The following is a 15,639-nucleotide window of genomic DNA, read 5'->3' on the forward strand; positions in this document are numbered from 1 at the left end:
AGATGGAAATTGCTTTGAAAATTGAACTTCCCATTTGTTGTGAGGACAGGATGCACTTTGGCTTACCAGAAAATTTAAATATGCAAAGGAGACCAGCAGGCAATTGGGAGCCAGGAATACATGACATGAGCTGCAGATGGATATTTCATATGGGCAAATTGCAGGCACACTTTTGTCTCCTTCACCACTTCTTAGTGCCTCACAATGCAGTGAGGCGCAATGCATCATGTAGGTCATAAAAAGAGCTGATGAAATGCTATTTGTTCTATGCATTCTCCATTCATAATTATGATTTTTCATATTAAAAATAATTGGCATAACTTAAAGGAGAAAGTGGGGCTACTGACCTAACCCTGAAAAGTTTACATACAACAAGAAACTGACATATCTGTGGGTGATCACCACCAAATACTTGCAGTTGTTTGGCTCCTCTAGTTAAATGCATCTGTACGTCTCTTCCAGCCCCATTTTCTAGTCTGTTTTTAATAAGGATAGAAATTAAGGCTATAATTGTATTTTTGAGATCTTAGTAGATGCTTCTTTTAAGAAAAGCCATTTAAAAAGCGTTGCTCATCATTTTATATCTTCGTTTTTGTTCTATTTATTTCACTGGGTTTCATTCATTCTCCTAGGTTTGTGTTAAGCCATCTCATTAAAACAATTGCAAGGATTTGTTTGGATGCTTATCCTTCTATACAGCTTTCTTAATTTTAAGGGTGGGTCTCCTATCTAAAGGGGTCTGTTGTTAAACTGCAGCATGAACACTGATATTTTCTATATCCTCTGTGTCAATTTCAAATGCAGCCGTAAAAACAGACCTCTTCTTGTGGGAAAGCACACAGGTGATTTCCTCTGAAGATTTCCAGACCTTGTAAATTGAACATCAGCATTTTTCTTCTGGATAATGTTATCAGCATCCATGTTATTCTTAATACATATTAAATGTAGAGACATTAAAATGTTCCTGAAACGGCCAAGTGAGGGCTCACACATGCATGACATCTACATGCTATTTGACCTTATTTTTTCTTCCTTTAAATTTTACAATAGATTTTGAACTGTTTTAGAACTCCTAGGAATTTACTAGTAATTGGAAATGGCATTAATGTCACAGCATTTAACAACAGTTCATTTTTAATTTGAATTACTAAACCAAGAATTTAAGCCAACTCTAGTCTGTATCACAGAGGGATAAAAATTGATACCTGCCTCACAGGCTGGTACCATGAAAAAAGTCAGATGAAGGGACAGATATGCAAAGTGGCTCTTTAATTAAGGACTCGTAGATCAAAGAGAGCTTCTTGGATTTCGTGGCTTCACTGAGATACACCAGGAAAAACAGGTTTTGTATTGCTGCTTGTTTACAGCAGCAGCCTAACAGTGATGCTTAATCAGGAAGGAGGTCTGGTGACTAATACAAATGAATGGTCAGAGAATGGAAATGGCCTTGGGATGGCAGGTATGCCCAGCCAGGTATAGCACAGGTAATATTTATTGCTTTACTTTTCTTGTTGTTCTTACATTTTTTTTTTTTTTTTTTTTTGTTTTCAATTTCACATCTTCTGTTCTCTCTAAGGTGTCTTAATTGCAGGGAACATGATGCTTGTATTTCTTTAGCACATCATAGAATCAGAGAATTGTTTGGGTTGGAAGGAACCTTAAAGGTCATAGAGCTCCAACCTTCCTGCCATGGGCAGGGACACCTTGCACTAGACCAGGTTGCTCAGGGCCCCATCCAGCCCAGTCTTGGACACCTGCAGGAACAGGACATCCACAACTTCTCTTGTCAGCCTGTTCTTTACAAAGAACATCTCTCCCAACAGCACCTACATGAGTGGGTATCTTTTTTTCTGTTTTACTCAAGTAGTGTCTTGGCAAGAAGAAGGAAAAGCAAATTGCCTGGAACTATATTAATTCAGGATTTCAACAGAGGTCCATCCTCTCAGCTGAAAGCATCTTGTAAATGTCTTTTCTGAGCTTTGGAGAATGAACAAGGAAAATGAACCATTCCTCGTTTTGCTTTTGGGCACATTGACTAGCAGGCAGTTGTTTGCCTTACTTCAGGCCTCATCCTTTTTCCACTGAAGTCCATGAAAAGGCTCTCACTGCTTTTTTAGTTACCAGAGCTGGTCCTAACACACTGCAAAAATTCCAGAAACAGAGGTAGAATATTTGTGACCCCAGTCAGTAAGCCTGCCTTCAGGCATGGAGTTTGTAAACAAACCCATTATTTACAGGGGTTGGATCAGTGATTTTTTAAATTCCTGCTACCCTCTAGAGAGCTACTGGCACCCTGCCTAGCAGTTTATACAAGGCCTACATAAGGCCCTATCAGAATGACAGGTATCCAAGCCCATACCATATTCTTTACTTGGCTCATACTACCAGGCTGGCAGCTGACATAAAGGAATAACCTCAAATAAATGGCAATAAAATTCTGAAGAGCTGCCATGACTGTTTCATATAGGCAAATATTCTTACTTGGACTTGTTTGGTTTGGTTTTTTTTCTGTAAACTGACTTTTGTTTATTCTGTAAAATCTGTAGGCATATTCAAATCTTCATGATACTCCAAAATATCATGCTGCATCTACAGTTTTGGTTTTTACTAAGTGTGCAAAATTGAAGGCATGTAATTATTGAAAGACTTTGTGTTATCGAATACAGATTACAGAATGTTACAGATCATATAATTTAACAAATATATAAAATTAATGTTTTCAGAAGCCTTATGAAAATGTTAATGAGTCCAGTAAAGCTGTTAGTTTTTGAACATAATATATGAATGGGTAGGAATGTCAGGCTGGAAAAGGCTGATGCAAACTGAATTTTGGATTAAATAGCAACAGTTCCAAGACCCCTGATTGGTGTCACCAGGGCATTCTTCATGGTCCATGTGCACAGACTAAGACCATGTGCTAAGGGCTTTAGTGACCACAATTTTAAGAAAGAAGTTTTTATGCACTAAAATTTTTTTTTTTTTTTTTACTGGGGTCTAAACACTGTCCAAACCCTTCCTACTGTAGTTAAGGGGAAAGCAAGGAGTAGAGCTTCCCAATTCTGTCCATGTGTGACTCCTCAGCCTCTGCCTCAGAAGTATACTTGGTTTGATAGGTAGGAGAGGTCAGGTTTTCCGGCTATGCAGCACCACCTTCCAAAATATGCACAGTCTCAGTACATTGCCTTTAGGCAGAAGTTATCAGACAAAGGTCTGGGAGCTGTTTCTGTCCGCAGTTCTTAAGCTACAAGCTAACTTTGCAGGATTTAAATGAGAATGACAGCACTAAAACTTGTTTGTAGACTTCAGCCTTGAGTAATCGATAATTTCCTCACTTACGACCAACTGTTTTGGATCACTCTTTGCGACTTCAGTATGATTCTTCCATGCAAACATAAATATGAAAGCTTGTTGGAGTTAGTAGATCTTTTTTAGCCCTTTAAAGTTAATGAATCCATCACAGTGAGGATTACAGGGTTCTTTGCAATTAGCTTCTTCTACAAGTAGCAACATGAAGGTGTGTGCTCCTCTTTGGCACCGCTGCTGGGCGTGGCTCTTCCAGTTTGAAGGGTTGGTGTGTTGTAACTGCTACAGGGCTGCATTTTGTGAAGGCCATTTTCTCTGCAAACTCTGGAATTTTCTCTGCAAACTCTAGAATTGAGCTTTGCCATAAATACACCTCCCAGATTTATTTCATTTTAAATGTGCTAACTGCCTTGCCACTGACTGATGAAGTTAAGAGCTTCTAGAGATTAAATATAAATTCCTGTGGATTTATGCCAATGTCCACCTACTATAGCTCTGGCCCAAAGGGACAGTTATTTGTATGTAGTTAGGTTCCTATTCCTGCCTTTTTTTTCAGTCTAGTTTCCTTAATTATTTAATTATTCTCTATTCACAATTTTTATTAAGTCTCTACCACCCTACATTCAGTGTATTTAGGTGCAGCCAGAACACAGCTGAATATTCTTTTTTTCTCTGAAAGGATGGTTAAATATTATCTATAGTTTATCTAGAATTCTATGATCTGTCAGAGAAAATACTAAGTATACTCACTGCCCATTCAGAGGTAGCTATAATTTATTGTGATGTAGGAGGTGGGTACTGAATGAAGCCCCAAGAAATCCTGATTGATATCTTTCTGGTCTTCACTTTCATGCAGTGTGCTGTCTGTTGATTTAGGCTAACTATCTAGCCAAAACTCTACATCTTTATGACAAAGGCTGTCTTATAGATTGAAACATGTTTTGGTGAAATAGATTTTTTGAAAGATTTGCCAGTCAGGAAAAATAAATTTAAGAAACAGTTGAAAAGGCAGAAGAAATCTATGAATCAAGCAAAACAAAAATAGAATTCTGTTTGTTTAGATTTTATTTCCATCTTCCTGCTATGTATGAAACCATTTAGCCTAGAAAAAGTAAAAGTATGCATTGCACACAGGTAGCATGTATACATCTTATTAATTTGAAGAGGAATTTTGATTTACTCCTGAACTTCTGGGAAATTCTATTTTTCAGTTATTAAATGACACCTTGTAAGATGTCCACAATGTGTAGCTTAGAACACAATCCATGAAGCTACTACTACTAACACCTCTATATTTAGCAAAAAAACTCCCAACTTCTCCTTTGTACAGTTTTCTGCTTACACTGGCAAGGAAACAGTCTAAATGAGGGAAGATAAACTAGTAAATGAACATATTCAAAATCTAACCTATCTTTTGTTTGTTTGGAAACAAAATTTCAAACTATATTTCATAAGCTAAACTTTAGTTTTTTGAAAATGGATACAGACAGTGATATTTGCTTACATCATAATATTGTCTGTAGTTAGTGGCATTTTAAATACTTGTAACTTTTATTTCATGATAGATTAGCTGGAAACACCAAAAATGGTCTAAACTTTGTGATAAATCAGAATTTGTCATTGTTCTCTACCCTTTGTGTCTTATTAATTATTTTCCCTCTGAATTTTAAACAGTGGTTCTTAGAGTCAGAAGGAGTCTCTCAATTAATATTCTTCTTTTCCAAAAATCAAATAATCTTTTTTTTATAGCAATAAAATAGCTCTAGGTTTTTTTTTTTTATTTATTTCTCAGCAATCCAAATAGTTAAAGATAATACACAGCAAAACTTCATAAGCCAGCAAATATTTGATTGCCTTACAGTGAAATCAGTGAGTAATCATAACAGGAGTGCTAAATATTCTCTTTAAATTTAAGCATTGCTGGTGATTGTCTTTCTTCAAGAGATGGATTCTAAGATTAGTACCATTGTGTTTGGAGTCCTGTTAGTGTCTGCTTCCACATCTGTCTGTGAGGCTTCTGCACCCCAAGGACTCTCCCACACTAGACATGGTCATGATTGTGAGAAGCTGCGCAGTAGGCAACATAATTCATATCCAGCTCTGGGCTACACCTTTAAGTACCAGCTAATCCTTTCAATTCTCTGCCCTAAGTATCATAATCAGAGATCATTAAAACCAGATATATTGCCATGACCTGTCATTTAGTAGTTCTTTGCATCCATATTTTCTACTAGCAGAAAATACTTTCCTTCAAAGCTGCTATTATGTGGACAAACTATTGGACAAAATTGAAATTTAGAGGAGATTAGAGAAAATTCATTATGAGAAAATTCTTCTGATTCTTGGCTATGTAGCTCTTAAGTATCTTTAGCCACAGAATCTTTGTATTAATTTATTCTGAAAGGACTTATATAAGATGTAATTCACAGATGCAAATCTGAAAAAGATTAGTATTTGCAGCATTTAAATTATTGGTCACATTGTCACATGGTTAGAATCTCTAACATTTTAGAGAATACAGAATGTTGGCATGCAAACCAAGATTTTGTTAAAAAGAAGCAAAAAATAATAGTTATAATTTCTGTGTTTCTGTAATTGTGTGACTAACGGTCACTATTAGCTCTCCATTTTGTATCACAGAGTAGATGAGTTACATTTGTAAGTGCAAAACCACTATCAGTTTCCAAATCAAGGCCTCCTTTGTCGCTGCTTTTGGCAGTGTTGGTGTATTTTGGGAATTGGCTGCATCCACCTTCAGAAAATGTCTGACCTTCCTCTGCAGCCCTTAAGGAAGGGCATAATTCAGTCTGCAGATGTTCTCTCAATTACCTCAGGTATGCAGAGATCACAAGGGAAGAGGAAAGAGAACAGCCAAGCTCCCAAGCAAGAAACTCCTCTCCTTGTAGATCAGATGCTTCTCCTCACAGCATGTAGCAGGAACCATACACTTATCCTGTCAGGTGAATGAGGGGGACAAGGAGAAGAGATAAAATAACTGTTGTCACCCTGGTCACTAGCTGGTTCTTTTCTGACTGCTTACTTATGCCACACAGTAAGAATTTACACTCTTTTTACATGATGTATTTTTATCAGTACTTCATATGACATTCTAAAAGCAACAACAACAAGGAAGCTGCAGTTGTGAAGGTTTGGAAAAATGCCCATATTAGATCTTTAAATACTATTTTAGGAAATAAGATTTTTTTTGTATTATTAGCCATTATATCATATACTATTTGTGATAGTTGCCTCTAAAAAACTCTGAGAGCAATGCTTCTCTAAACCAGCATTTATGAAGATACAAGCCCTATGTATCTTGTGCTTGATTGATGTTCTGCCCTTTCAAGTGCCACCACCTGACAAGTGTAATATATAGAAAATCTGAGCGTCAGACTTGCTTTCTCAGAGTTGTTTGGAGTCATAGTCATGCTACTTTGTTTGCCTTCTTAAAAATGTGTAAGGGCAGCCAGAAGAACAGAGGGAAATTGTTTACAGCATCTTTCCTGAGTCCTTTCCTTTACAAGTACAAGATGGTCTATATTTGATTTTAAATAATCTGCTAGTCTCAGGTGAATGCCTTTTCATTCAATTCATTAAAGCAAAGAGGTTTGCAATACCCTTGGCAATCCTCTGAAACCTGACTTCACCCAGGCATGGAACATCTTGCTAATGCAAGTTGCTCATCTGTTTCATTTTGCCATTAAACCTTCCCTTACTTACCATTGTTTTCTCATGCAGGGGTTCTGTTTTACTGAATAGTAAACTCAAATCAGAGAAGCTGCCTGTGGCTGGGCTCTGTGTAAATAAAAGAAGGAATGTGCTGTATGCCATTAATTCACAGTGAGGAATCTAAACTAAGGCTGGACAATGATGGCTCCAATGCAAACTCTGCTGGTAAGAGTTTACAAGCAGTTCATATCTGCCTATAGTCAAGTAGTTCACCTGTTCCTCCAAGCCATGACACCATTGCATGGGATGAATTGTGTGTGGGTAAGAACAGTAGGAGTTTTTCAAACTTTAACAATCCTCAGCTGTCCTGTGTTGTGTTTGCAGTTTCTTTTAATGGAACAAGGTGACATGATTTCTCACTGCATCTTTGGTGGTTCAAGGTTCCCTTGTGTCTTTGAGGCAAGCCTGCTTTTATTGATACCTTTCCTATAGGTGAATAGCAACAATGGCTTTTTACAAACTTCACAATGTCTAAAAATGAGCAAAATTAAAGGAACAAGAGAGGAGTGAATAAGAGCAGAGTGGCAGGTGTTTATTGGTGATATGATGTCTTCATTGGAGGTGTAAAGATAAGGCTCTGGATCTTGGCATTCCTGCTGCCTGCTTTACAGGACCAAACAACCTACAGAATCCCCCCAATATACAAAAGACTTCTTAAACAAATTAATCTTCACCACACTTGTAAAAGACAAATAATGCCAACACATGAATAGAATATGAGTATACCACACGAATAGAAAATGAATATAGAGACCTTCAGTAACCTTTGAAGTCTGCTCTTGGCTGCTACCAAAGCCTGCCTGGTTAGCTCATCTAGTTAAAACACATATTTCTCCTGTTGGCTGGCTTTCAGAGGCTGTTTTGGCAGGAGCCAGGAGATCTGCAGCACTCCTGATTGCATCAGGCCTTAAGAAACACCTGAAATGCTGAGATGACAGCACGCCTTAAATAATTGGGGATGACTGGGCCTAGGCTTCTCATTTATAGAGACATTTTTCTGCTACTAGATTTATTTGTTAATCTAACTTGGTAACACTCTCCCTGATACTTTATCTTTCTCAGGGCAGGGACAAGCTGTGGGTGACATCCCAGGCTGCTTAACCTACTGTGCTTTGCAGAATTATGGGAAAGGAAGAAAAGATGTAATAATCAGATTCCCTATCTGCCACACCTGGAGTATGATCACCTCAGTGATAATTAAATGTCCACAAAGGAGAGGATCAAAACAGTCTGTCTCATTTTCAAAAACTAACAAGGACACTTGTGAAGACAAAACAAAACAGCTGTATGCAGGAAGAACAAAAACAGAAGTATGCCTTTGCTCAGGTGGGTTTTACCAGATTGTCAAGATATTTTTCCAACGCATGAAGTTTAAAAACTTTAAAGAGGTTTGTTTTTATAAAATTCTATGTTTATCTGGTTGCTAAACTGTCTCAAGTTGTCTCACCAGAAATTCTAACTGGCACCCATTCCAAATATGTGTTCTACAGGAAATTAGGAAATTCATATTAAAAAAAAAATTCCAGAGGAGAACAAAAGTTTAGAAATACTAAAAATTTTCTGTTTCTGAAAACTAAATATTACTTGAATCTGTATCTTTGAAGATGGAGTAAATTGCCATTCCTAGCTTAGATGAATTCCTCACATCATTCTGTTTTCTGAAACAGCTGAGGGAGTAACCCTCAATATGAACCCTGAACAACCCCCTTAATGTAAAGCAGGGCCCTAAAACTTGAGAACTCTGTGGCAGAGTACCAGGAAGTTTTGTGGCATTGTGGGACCCAAAGATTAGTAACTACAAGAAGCTTTTGCTTCAGCTGAGCAGAAATCTGTCATTTGGTAGCGGTGTGAAAAACTATCTTTTTGTTGAATAATTTTGATTTCCAGGAATCAGCACTTTCTAATAAAAATGAGTGAAAAAACATTCCACACCGAAGCATGCTGCTAGAAAATTTCAAACAAGATCATTTTCCTTACAGTATAAACTTAGTGAGTAGTGATTTAATAAAAGACACTGTCCTCCCTTCACATGGCTAAGTACTAAGGAAATACGCAGCACAAAGTATATTTGTGTAAGTCTGTATGTAGAAAGACTGGAAATATGAGGAAGTTAAAGTTTGGAAAGGCAGAAAAGCAAAAGATAAGCAATAAGTAAGATAACTTTAAAATAAGGAATGGGTTTTTTTGTTCAATGTTCCCCGAATGTTGTCTATTACCTGAAAATTTCTCAATAGAGTTAACAGTAGAAGTGATAGTAGAGACTGAACAGGCATTTTTATCATCTTAGCACAGAGGGCACAACAGTAAACATCAGTGACTTCTGTATTCAAAATTTTCCACCTGTCACTGGATATGAGTGGAGCTGCACTGAAATTTAAATGTTAAGAGGATTTGAGTCTCCATACATGCAGCTTCAGTACCAATTAAGGCATTCAGATTATTTCTTTCACTGTGTCTTATTTTCCCAGTTCTTGAGAAATCGGTCACACAGCAACTATCATTTCTGATTTGCATTTTAAGAGTTTGCATAGAGGAAGTGACCTTCTGGCCTTCATGAAGTCATTGAGGGAATTCCCATACATTTCAGCACTAACAGGATTTTTAGCTCAAGAATCAAGGGCTAAATCTGAATTAAATATCTACCTCTAAGAGGAAGAAAGTAAGGATGTTTTCAGATGTAAATTTTCATATTTCTCCTTTCTCCTGGAAGCCTGACCCAAAAACCTATTTGGGAAATAAGTGGAAAAAAAGATTTGTGTATTGCTTCCTCAGCTCACAGTGCCTGGTCCTGTTGGTCCAGTTGGCCCCTGTCCACTAATGGTAGGAGCATAAGATTTTGAAAGCCTGGGATCCAGAAGGTTGTGACAAATCCATAAGAAAGTTGCACAGGGGCTAGTTACCTCCTCTGTGTTTGCAACTATGAAGTCCAGCTTTATAAATCAGAGCAGCTGTTAATTCTAGGAAGAGTTAAACAGATTTGCAAAGAGAAATCAAGACATTAAGAAGCCCCTGCCATCAATTACAGTGTAAATAACCATTGCTATCTGATCTGAAAGAGAAATTTGAGTTTATAAGGGCTTACATAGAAGGAATGTTACTAGCTTAATTGGTCAAGCAAAATTTACCACCTACTTAATGATATAATTGTACTTCCCTTATTTCTTCTGGGTTGTCTGGCTTCCCTTCGCCCCCTCACGTACGATGTCAATTCTGCAGACACATTCACAGGGTTCCCTAAGGGTAAGGGTTCCTTATTAGAAAAGAGACCTAACATAGCTCCTGGCAGGTTTTTGGGATCTTAAAACAATTGCAGTCATTATTTAACTTTCAATGCCATTTCTGTGATCTGGTTACAAGTGAGTGACTGCATTTTAAGAGCATTTGAGCCATCAGGAGAGCAGAATGCTCATCTTTCCTCTGCAGGAGTACTGACTGTTTGTCCTAGTGGCCTCGACTCTTCTTTACCTATGAGCAGTTCAGGAATTTCAATGCATCAGGTCATTCTCATTCCTCCTGCAAGGGGCAAGAAGCACATGCCAGTTGCCACAATATTAGAAAAGGAATATTATTTATATGATCTAGCCATCTATATGTACTTAACCCCGTTTCTGCTTTCTCTCTGGCAAAAAGTCTTGATGTACAGCACTCAACAGCATATTTTAGTCTTTAAAAAATAAGAAACCTTCCATTTTGCAACATTGAGAAGTACTCTTTGCAAATCAGGAAAAAGTGTAAGAAGGAACATGCATTGATGTTAGTTTTAAGTACCCATTTTGTTTTCCGACATGATCTGGAAACACTAGAATTTTTTTTGTAGGAAATTAATTTATAGGTGATTTATTCCATTGAAGTTTTGCATGCAAGGCATACATTGCATGTTGTGAAATACATTGCTGTTGTAAGACTGTGAGGAGAGGATTCTCCAGATCTTGTTCACCCTTGTTGACAAGCTGTTTACCTCTGTTGCAAGCTGTCATTAGGCTACAAAAATGAAATCGTGTTTTGCATTGCACAGAACTGCATTAAATTGGATTTTGATAATCCCCACACCTTTCCATGAACACCAGCACAAACACTGTTTTGCTTGGTTATTTTAATTACTTTCTCCCAGTAGGAGAGAGCACCCACTAATTGTTGTTTGGTTATTCTTTGCTCGATTCTTGCTAATGGAACATTCACTGCTTCCTGTCTTTGCTCTGTGCATTTTAGTGCCAGCCATGGCAGTAGAACAGAGGTACTTTTAAACATCCTGTCATCTTTGCTATGGCAAAATTAAGGCTGTTTTAATCACTCAGGAACAAGCTATTCCTACAGAAAGAAAAATTTCTCTACATGACACCTATCTGTGATCAACCTCTCTGTCCACTGGGTGACACCAGCAGCCTATCTGACATCTGCTAGCTGTGCATAGCGCCACAGAACACATATCTGGAGAAGATTTAATCACAGAGCTGCTCTTTTCCTAGTAACACTAGGAACATTGTCTTTCCTCTCTGGTGGGAAAGTGAGATAAATTAATAGGAAAACCAAAACGCAGGAAAAAACTAAAACATCTTCCAAAACTACTACATGTAGTTTACAAGGCTGAAGGAGACAGAGTGAGAAAATACTCCATAAAATACACAATGAACTGAGGTCCTGTTGTACAAACTCATTAACAGGACATGCTTTAATATGAATGACCCACAGCTGAGGAAAATGATTGTGAACAGCTCTGAGTCTCAGGTAACAAATTACTGAGATGCAGTTTGATTCTGTCCATGTTACCCTTTTTGCATTCCCATATGGAAATAATTTATCAGTTTTAAAAGAAAGATCATGGTAACATGCATATTTTCTGGCTGATAAACTGATTAATCCTTAGAACAGCTTACAAACTACTTTTAAAAAATAATTTAAAGACATTCTCAGATATGGGCAACATTTTTGTTTGGTTTTGCTGTTGATTTTGTCATTTTTCCTTTTTCTTTACCTGTAATTCACTGCTACAAAAATTAGGCACCAGTACATGCTTGATTTTAGTCCTCCTCTGATACAGATGTAAACAAAAGATGCATGAGGAGTAAAACCTAAAACCTAATTAGACTGTCATCATGGTCTTAATTGTTTTAAAAGCTGAATGGTAAAAGCAAGATGGCTGGTTCTTTTGCTTCAACAAGAAACTAACTGTTGTTTAAGGAAGAATGGAGTTTGTTTTTAGAAGGAATGTGTTAGTAGTCCTTCCTGTCAACACTCTTAATGTCTCTCATATGTTAAATAATCAGCCCATGAGCCTATGTCACCTGGTTACCCCTCCTATGGCCTTTCAGCTGATAGAGTGAACATCCCATACAAAGGGAGCTCTTTTTCCTGTTTCCAGGGGGGTGTTCAATCCATCTTCAAGCAATTCCCAGACAGACTCACCCAGCTGTTCCTGTGCTCAGCTGGAACAGCTTTATGCTACCAAGAGCCATAGCAGTTCAGAACAGTTTCCCAGGACTGCCTTGTTGTTACACTTGACCACAGCCGTAGTGCAGGATACCAGCATTCTCTGAGGATTGGGGTTCACTGAGGAAACCTGCCTGAAGTAGCAGCTCCAGCTCTCCTTGTGTTATTGCATACAGTAGTGACTTGCAAATACCAGAAGAAAGATAAGAAGCTTCAAATGCAACTCTGCCAGAAGTCACAAGTTGGACAGGGTCACAGTCATCTCCAGAGCAGCTCAAAAGCAAAGTAATAAATAATATTCAGAAGTTCTGGATTCTAAAATAGGCTATGGTACTTTTTTGTTAGACAACAGCAAAGCTTCTGGTGAAGATCTGAGACTGGCCCAATTGCAGTTTAAAAGTAATAATCATAACGAATTAAGTAATTACATTTAGGGTAGACTACAATTCCCCTTTTCTGTATTTCTGAAAATTTTGTCATGTGGCAGAGATGACAATATTGGTTCATGAATTGGTCATGCTTGATTGTCTGGAATGTTCAAAGCTTGTTACAGAGAGCTCCAGAAGCACTGTGCAATACTCACTAATTGATAATCAGTTGGTGTACGAAATTAGTAGTCTGCTAGTCACTAAGTGCAGAGTAATTCACATGGGGAAAAAGATTCAGAATTATTCATGAAGATGCAAAATGGATACCATAGCTTTTAACACTGAAGTAAGAGATCTAAGACTCATTCATTGACAAATCCCTGAAAACTTCTGATCATTCTTTGTAATGCAAGCACAATGTTAGTCAAAGGGTAAACAAAACATTCTTGAGATTCTGGTACACAGCATATGACTGTCTTCATCACATCTCAATGAGGGATATAAATGTAGAATGGCTGTTCATATAATGAAGGACTAAATAGGGTAGCTTACAAAAGAGGCTGAGATAAGAGACATATTTTAAAGCAGAAATGTTGTGGCAAAGGAATAAGAAATAATTATTGATCGTTTCTGAACACACAGACTGATCAGACACACCAAGGAAGAGATAAACAGCAGATTTCAAACAAAAGGATGTTCTTTTCTTACAGCACGTCATTAAATTGTGGAACTCTTTGCCACAGGATGTTGAGGAGGCCAAAAGTGTAAGTGTGTTCAAAATGGAATTAGATACATTCCTGAGGGCTGGCTCTGTTGGCAACTGTGAAAAGTCATGGGCCAGACACAACTTTTGGTTGACGAAATCCCTCAACTGTTAATCCCCTGGTAATGGAAGTCCACTGAATTGTTAACTGCTAATGGCTGATGTGGATCACAGAAAGAAGGATCTTCTTTTAAATGTTGTTCCATTCCTCCCCCAGTTACCAGGCATTCACAGGGATAGGATGGTGGACAAGTTCAATGAGCCTTTGGTATAATCCTGCACATATGTTTTTATACCAATATGTGCAAGGTTATTGCTTTAATTGGAGTAAAATTTTAGGATTAGGGAGGAAAATGCACAGAGTTCATGAGAAGAAGGTTCTTTACCTCTGAAGTCATCCTTGGCAAAATATATCAAACAATTTTGTATATATTTAATTTTTAAAGCCTTGATGAAGCACAACTAATGTTCCCAGGAAGGGAAGGTTTCCCTCAAACTGTGTAAAAGATTAAAAACCTACTTAATTTTAGATACTTTCTTCTGGAGGCACATAACTAATTTCCTCTGGTCCTTGGAATTTCCTCAGATGATCAGGAAAAAAAACCCTTCAAAATGAAACACAGTTGTCTCTGTGTCTAATAATTTAAAAGGCTACCCTTAGTACACTTAGGACAGAGTCCATCCTTAATTTCCTACTAAAATTATTGTTCAGCGAAATAAATACAAATGAGTTTGAGAGAAGGAATTCATGGCCTCAAAAAAAAAAAAAATTAGGTTCACATGTTAAGCAAGAAGGAAATGCTGTATGATATTAAACATTTGCCTTTAGACAGCTTTCTATATAGTCTCTTAGATGCCTCAAGGAAATGGTTTTACAGAAGCATCACAATAACGCAGTTGCTCCCAGGGGCAGTTGTTTCTCCTGATTGTGGCATGTACTTCCTGCCATATGGACAGTCCCACTCTCTGCCCCTGCCCCCATCTAAAGATCTTCAGCCAGGACTTAATTCCTGTGCTTTCAAAATGTTAGGGAGCTGTGTGCTTGAGGGGCAGGAGGCAGAAGGGAACCAACGATTTATTTGCAAGAAGTGCCTTTTCAAAAGCATTGTTTGTGCTGAGTTAAAATAACTACCAAACACCAAACATTCCTTCACTTTTCTTTCCCATAGGATTTTCATTCCTCTTTTTTTCCAAAGTAGATGCCTTTTCTGTGTAGTTTACAATTTGATAATCATTTGCTATTTGTGAAGAAGTGACAAGGATAACATATGAAACCTACAATAATAAAACATGGTGTGCTGACATACATGCAAAACACAGTGCTGTTCCAGTTTAAGAATGAACTCCAGCCAAGGTAACTCTTTGCCCCATCGGTGCCATACAGCATGGAACAGCGGTTAAATATCATGAGAGCTGGCTGAGGGGCACTGGCATTAAATGATTACGTTTCTAGATGTACAATCACCTCTGGATATGACTGACTCACCTCTAGCAGCACAATTCTCAACAACTGCATTTTCCAGTTTCTGGAGCATGTCAAACTGACACCATGATGTGATAGAGAGGGGAAAGCAACCTGAAATCTGACCCATATCCATAGGTCTGGAAACGAGTTCCCGTGCTTGAGGAAAGCAACAAGGGCTGTGAAAGTTACTGACACTTACTTAGTGTTTACTTAGTGTAAGAAAGATGGATTTGGTCCATTAGTCCAGATTCTCCATGTATCTCAAACAATGACAGAGGCCTCTCTAACAAGCAGCAGAGTGCCTGGTTTGTGCCACTGGCAACCTGCTAAGTGTGAAAACCAACCACAGGCTCACCAAATGTGTGAGGAAGCTGGAAGAGGAAAAATGAAAAGGAAACAAAGCAGGAAGAGGAGAAAGCTTGCCCTCGGTAACACCTGCTGCATTTACCATTAGTGGTGAAATTCCTACACACCTACAAAGAGACATCTGTGGGGAAATCAGCCATCCAATCATAGATGCAAAACCTGGGATGAAGAGTAGGGAAATCCAAGGGTTTTCTTCCCCAGGATATGAATATGTACCA

This window comes from Camarhynchus parvulus, chromosome 1A (genome assembly GCF_901933205.1).
Source record: "Camarhynchus parvulus chromosome 1A, STF_HiC, whole genome shotgun sequence".
Taxonomy (NCBI): domain Eukaryota; kingdom Metazoa; phylum Chordata; class Aves; order Passeriformes; family Thraupidae; genus Camarhynchus; species Camarhynchus parvulus.